General features: G+C 41.3%; 1 pseudogene; it reads right to left on the reverse strand.

Annotated features, from left to right (window-relative positions):
* Window positions 1-399: 399 nt before the first annotated feature.
* Window positions 400-6,860, reverse strand: part of LOC102821308 — a 98,036-nt pseudogene continuing 91,575 nt past the window's right edge.

Below are 6,860 nucleotides of genomic sequence, written 5' to 3' on the forward strand. Positions count from 1 at the left end.
GGCACCTGACAACAACAACAACAACAACAATTTCCCTTAAGCAATCTTCCTTTCTCTAAAGCATTTAGTCTGTTTTGTAAACCTTTATCTATTTACTCTTGGATCGTATGAGGGAGACTAATATCCCTAGACAGTTGATTTACATGGTGTCTGCCTTCATTTTTGCTTCATGAGGCCCATGGTGATCTTGTTCATTTGTGAAATATCATGAGGTAGTTGTATTTGCTTTTCTCCTCTTTGGAAAAGTGGTTTTGAAGGTAGGTCTCCAGCTTTCTTTGCTGTTTGAGGATGTCTAGGAAGTTAATGAAAATCCTGCATCTCATGATTTCTTCCTGGTCAGTGGGCCTGAAGTTCCATATGGGGAGGTTGTACTTGATAAATGTCCTACTCTAATTTTTTTCAGGGTTCTTGCATCCAATTTGTTCTGAAGATGGCTAAAGGCTTCTTCCTCTTTACATGGTCTCTCTTATTACTGTGGATGAAATGCTTAGAAATGGAGTTATTGGAGTTGTCATAGGTAAAAACCAAATAATTCAGAATGGTTTGAAAAGAGTACATGCTAAACCCAACTGGCACTGGATGGAGTCGATGAATTTCAAGTCCAAGTCCACATTCCTCCCATTGTAGTTGGAGGGGGAGGCTCTAGTGATTAGCATCACCAGCTTGTGGAAATGTCTTCTTAAGAGTGATTGGGCTGATTTTGAGCTTGCTCACCCCCTCTGACAGGATGTTCAGAAGTGAACACAGAACCATGTCTCTGAGCACTTGACATCTACATATGTTGGAAGAGGCACTGAAAGATGAGATCTAGGTCTATTCAAGCCAAGCCTTTGACCAACATGTGCCCAGCTGCAAAGCCATCTAGCCAGACATCCTGCACTTTGATACCTGCCACCTCCAGCCTTCTGTAGATGGTCTGAACAACGTCCTTCAGAGTTATCTTCATGTTCAGAAAGTTGTCTTGTCTGTATATTGGGCCAACCTGAGTCAGAACCTCATGCAGAATGATAACCAAATATCAGCTCAGCAAACTGAAGAACACCAACTCTCTGGTACAACCTTGGCATTGGCATCCTGCAGCTGGAGTGTCACTGCCACCAAAGCCACTGGGTAGAGAGACACAATGTGAGCCACTCCACCATTTCTTCCACTAGCTTAGGATACTCTACATTCAAGATCCAATTTAATATTTCTTTCTGACATCCATTTTGGCCTGGTCTAAGACTTGGGGGTAGTTTAACTGAAGGATTGCAACTAAAGAGTTGTGGTCCAGAAAATCGGGCTGCTCCCAGGTCATCTTGTCCCCCTGAAGAACTTGCAGGGCTGCTTCAGGGGACAGGGAATTTGGAAGGGTTTTTCCTTGTATGACCTTCAGTACAAGTCTGCAAAAACATCTTGCCCTATCTCTGTCTCCTTAGCAACCACAAGTATACATTTTTCTGATAAAGTCCAACTTACTGTATGCGTCAATATCACCAAATGTTTTTCTTTTCCTTGCCCCCAATACCTACTTTGCTTTGTGTATATAATAAATGGGCTGAACCTAAGTCGGTGTCACAGTATCTCCATCAGAGTGCTGTGTCCCACCTGCTTCCAACTTTACTATTTTCACTTTGTGTCTTGTGTCTTTCTTTTTTTTATAATCTCCTGTCGCTCCTACTCAGGTTTAATCTCTCTGTGTGGGTCGCGGAGTATAGCCACTTGTTGGACGTGACCTGTCTTTTTAATGACCTTTTGCTTTCCTGTCTTTTTAATGACCTTTTACTTTCTTCATGCTTGATGTCCTTGATGTCACAACTTATCTGGTCTTCAATCATTAGCATTCAATGTGCCAAATCTATTCTTAAGACACTTTTTAAGTTCAGATGGGATATACCCAAGATTGTATCATGGCTCTCATGAACTTGTTCTAATTTTCTTTAGCTTCAACTTGAACTTGTATATGAGCAATTGATGGTCTGTTCTGAAGTGGGGCCCTGACTTTATTTCTGATTGATGATATTGAGATTCTCCATCATCTCTTTCCACAGATGTAAATTTGATTCCTGTGTATTCCACCTGGCAAGGTCCATAAATAATATGCACTCACCATTTATATTGTTGAAAAGTAGTATTTTTAATTAATAGCTCCTTGGTGTTGCAAAATTCTGTCATGTGAGCTCTGGCATTGTTTTTATTACCAAGTTCATATTTCCAATTACTGTTCCTTCTTTGTTTCCAACTTTCACATTCCAATCCCCAGTAATTATCAATGTATCTCTGTTGCATTGTTTTGTTTGTTTTGCTATGTGTTGTCAAGTTGGTTCTGACTCATAGCTACCCTGTAGAGAGTTTTCTAGGAGGGGCCAGTGGGTTTGCACCACCGCCCTTATGGTTAGCAGCCCAGTGCTTATCCTATAGCACCACACCAGGACTCCGATTGCATTGTGTTGTCGTTGTTGTTAAGTGTCATCAAGTTGTTTCCAATTTATAGTGACCCTGTGTAGGGTTTCAGAGGAGCAGCTGGTGGGTTTAAACTACCTTATGATTCTCACTCCAGGGCTGATCCTACATTGTCCCACCAGGAATCCACTGATTTCATTATTTTTGTTGTTGTTATGTGCAATGGAGTCAATTTCAACTCATAGCAACCCTGTACAGTGTTTTCAAGGAGCAGCAGGTGGGTTTGAACTGCTGACCTTGTGGTTTGAAATACAGTGTTGATCCTATAGAACCACACCAATATTAGTTAACTGTCTTTTTTTTTTGTAAGATGCTACTGTATTCTTAGCATTTTGTACATCTATTACTTTGAAGTGATTCTAGATAATTTGAATATTCTGTTAAGAGACTTTGGATCTTGTGGAAAAAGTTTGTTGCTAGCTTTTTAGCAGGACCTCAACATAGTTGAGATATCAAAGAGACCATGCAAGTAAAGTTTTACTAAAAGTAATACAGAAATGGCTGCAAGCATACATTGACAGAGAACTTCCAGAGGTTCAAGCTGGATTCAGAAGAGGCCGTGGAATGAAAGATATCATTGCTGATGTCTGATGGATCTTGGCTGATAGCAGAGAATATCAGAAAGATGTGTACCTGTGCTTTATTGACTACACAAAGACTTTTGATTGTGTGGATCATGAAAAGCTATGGACAACATTGCGAAGTATGAGTATTCCTGAACACTAAATTGTGCTCATGAGGGATCTGTACGTGGACCAAGAGGCGGTTGTTCAAACAAAACATGGGAAGACTGAACTGTTTAAAATTAAGAAAGGTGTGCAACAAGGTTGTATTCTTTCACCATGCTTATTCAACCTGTATGCCGAGAAAATAATCCAAGAAGCTGGGTTATAGGAAGAAAAATGTGGCATCAGGATTGGAGGAAGACTCATTAACATCCTGTGATATGCAGATGATATAACCTTGCTTGCTGAAAGTGAAGAAGACTTAAAATATTTACTGATGAAGATCAAAGAGCACAGTCTTCCATATGGATTGCATCTCAATGTAAAGAAAACAAAAATCCTCACCACTGGACCAATAAATGACATTTTTATCAATGGAGAAAATATTGAAGTTGGCAAGGACTTCATTCTTCTTGGATCAACTACCAACACTCATGGAAACAGAAGTCAAGAAATCAAATGGCATATTGCATTAGGTAAACCTGCTGCACAAGACCTTTTAAAGTGTTGAAGAGCAGAGTTGTCAGCTTGAAGATTAAGGTGTGCCTGACGGAAACCATGGTATTTTCAATAACCTCATACATGTGAAAGCTGGACAGTGAATAAGGAAGACTGTAAAATAATTTATGCTTTTGAGTTATGGTGTTGGAGGAGAATATTGAAAGCGTCATGGGCTGCCAAAAGAATCAACATATCTGTGTTGGAAGAAGTGCAGCCAGAGTGTTCCTTGGAGGCCAAGATGGCCAAACTTCGTCTCTCATATTTCGGACATATTGTCAGGAGGGACTAGTTAATGGAGAAGGATATCATGTTTGGTAAGGTGGAAGGAGCTCTGGTAGCATAGTGGTTACGAATCAGGCTTCGAGCCTTAAGGTCAGCAGTTCAAAACTACCAGCTGTTCCACAGGAGAAAGATGAGGTGTTCTGCTCCCGTAAAGATTTACAGCCTCAGAAACCCTGTACAGGGTCGCTATGAGTCAGAATCGACTCCACGGCACATAACAACAACAACAAGGTGGAGGGTCAGAGAAAAAGAGGAAGCTCCCCAACGAGATGGATTGGCCAGGGGGCAGCATCAATGAACTCAAGTGTGGCAACAGTAGTGAGGTTGGCCCAGGATCAGGCAGTGTTTCATTCTGCTGTGCATAAGGTCGCTATGAATGGGTACCGACTCAATGGCACCTAACAACAACATAGTTAAGGTTCAAATTCTACCTGATTTCTATGGGCTGTAGTTCCAATTCAATTTAGATTTCAAAGTCGATGTGATGTATTCTGTGGTGTATCCTGTGGCTAGTCTAAGATTTGGGCAGTTATCTACCCTGGAGTTCAGTTCTCAAAACTTTGGTATGTTGTTTATGGTCAGAGTACAACAGTTCATATTGCAACTTGTGAATTATTTTCTGTAGTTTCATTCACTTTATGATTCCAACAGCAATCCTTGGCATACAGGACATCTCATCCCATTCCTTTGGCCAGAAATCTAGGGTTTTTAGTCTCCCTACTCTTTTGCCCACATTCAACAACTGCCTCTGCTTCCAGGGCGAGTGGCAATGAGACAGAGAAATAAAGCAGCAAGATTCCTGCCATATTCTTGGTACTACCAAGGAACAGACTACCCAGCCAGAGAGAAGGGTTTCCTCTTGTTCAGCTGTTGCTGCCATTATCACCACCAACACTACTGTGAGATTGCCCAGGAGATGCGATGATTTGCATTTCTAGTAATTTAACTGTCTGCTAGAAAGACAAATCAGGACACTTCAGAGGAAAATAATAGAATTCAGAGTCTGCAACATATTATTCACAATATCTAGTATATCATATAATTGTTGTTGCTGTTGTTAAGTGTTGTTGAGTCGGTTCCAACTCATAGCTATCCTGTAGAGGGTTTCTGAGACTATAAACCTTTACAGGAGCAGACAGCCTCATCTTTCTCTCTTGTGGGATTGAAACAGTGTATATTTATATATTATATGTCATATAATTGTTGTTGTTGTGTGCCTTGGAGTTGGTTCCTACTCATAGTGACCCTGTACAGGGTTTCCGAGCCTGTAAATCTTTACGGGAGCAGAAAGCCTCATCTTTCTCCTGCGGAGCAGCTGATAGTTTCAAACTGCTGACCCTGAGGTTCACAGCCCGATTCATAACCACTACACTACCAGAGCTCTCCTATGTCATATAATAGCAGGCAATTAATTACTGGATAGTTATCTAGAATTTGGTTTTAAGTTTTATTAGATGAAATATGGACTTTAAGTTTTGTTATGATTACTGTGTAAAAAGTGCAAGATGTTTACCAAGCTCCACACTCCAGACTTTTCTTTTCTACAGAAGGCAGACATTTTAATCTCTGCTGAGTCCTGGTGTGGTGCTGTAGGATAAGCACTGGACTGCTAACTGCAATACCGGTGGTTCAAACCCATCAGTCACTTCCTTGGAAACCCTATACAGGGTTAATATGAGTCAAAAATCACTCAATGGCACTTAACAAGTACTATTCATCTTCCAGTTATTTTTTTTTAGTTGGATCCTTGAATCAAAACTGTCCTCTGACAAATCAAACTAACAAGACTACAGCTTTCTCTTTGAATTCTAGATGAGACAACAGCCTGAGAAAAAGCCTAATGAGAAAAGGCTTACAGTATGCTCATTGTAACTCCATTTCTTCAAATTTTTACCTTATACTGGTTGGAGTCCTGGTGCTAGTAGTTTGCACAGGAATCCTGGTGTGGTGTTGTAGGATAAGCTCAGGACTGCAAAGTTAGTTTGAATCACATGGTCAGCGGTTCAAACTCACCTGTTGCTCCTTGGATATACTGCATCATTCTGGGTTGGAACTTAATTGATGCAATTTAACAACAATAACAGTAGTTTGCACTAGTACTTTAAGGATGGATACATACTTTATCTTTGCGGGGGAAGATTGTGTTTTAATTTGGGCAAAAGTATAATTCCTGTTCAGGTTATCCATGAAGTAAATCCAAGTGCCAACCAAAGGGCATACCCTACAAGCCTGTCCCCCAGTCGTCAGCACACAGTCCCTCTCCCTTGCTGGGTCTAAAATCCCCAGCTGCTCCACCTCTCCACGTCATTGTCTCTGCCTCCATCTCTGGCATCACTGCTTCTCTGGGTAGGGTGCCACTCTCTGCTCTTCTCCCTTGATGGTCCCAGGGACCTCTGCTCCTAGACTGCAAAGTTCATCACTCCCCTCCTTGCTGCAAAACGTCTACCTTCACATTTCCAACCCTCACAATCAGTCCTGATAACAATTATTCACTATTGTATCACAATAGACCTATCCGCATGTCCTTTCATCAGCCCCGCCCAGACAGATTGGATACTACTCAGTGGAGATTCTATCTTCCTCCATGCCCTCTGGATCTAGGTTCCCTGTTGAAAGCTTGTAAGCCAGGCAATTCTTGCCTTTGTAGCCCTCAACTTTGGGTAGCCAATGTCCAAGCTGCCCATCCCTGTTTACTCTGTGTATGGAGGGTGTGGGAATGATCCTTGCTGTAAAAATTTGTTCCCTCTTTTGAGCTACTGCATGCATAGGTGTAGGTCAAGTTCATCAAATTGTATCAGATTACTCTTTTTTCCCTCTTCTTTCTTCTTCTAGTTGAGCTCTGATCATCCAGTCATTGAAGCCAGGTCAAGTGGGTATTATCTGCAAGTATGGATGTTCTTGTGCATATGC

The sequence above is a fragment of the Chrysochloris asiatica genome, unplaced genomic scaffold, assembly GCF_000296735.1.
Source record: "Chrysochloris asiatica unplaced genomic scaffold, ChrAsi1.0 scaffold00120, whole genome shotgun sequence".
Lineage (NCBI taxonomy): Eukaryota > Metazoa > Chordata > Mammalia > Afrosoricida > Chrysochloridae > Chrysochloris > Chrysochloris asiatica.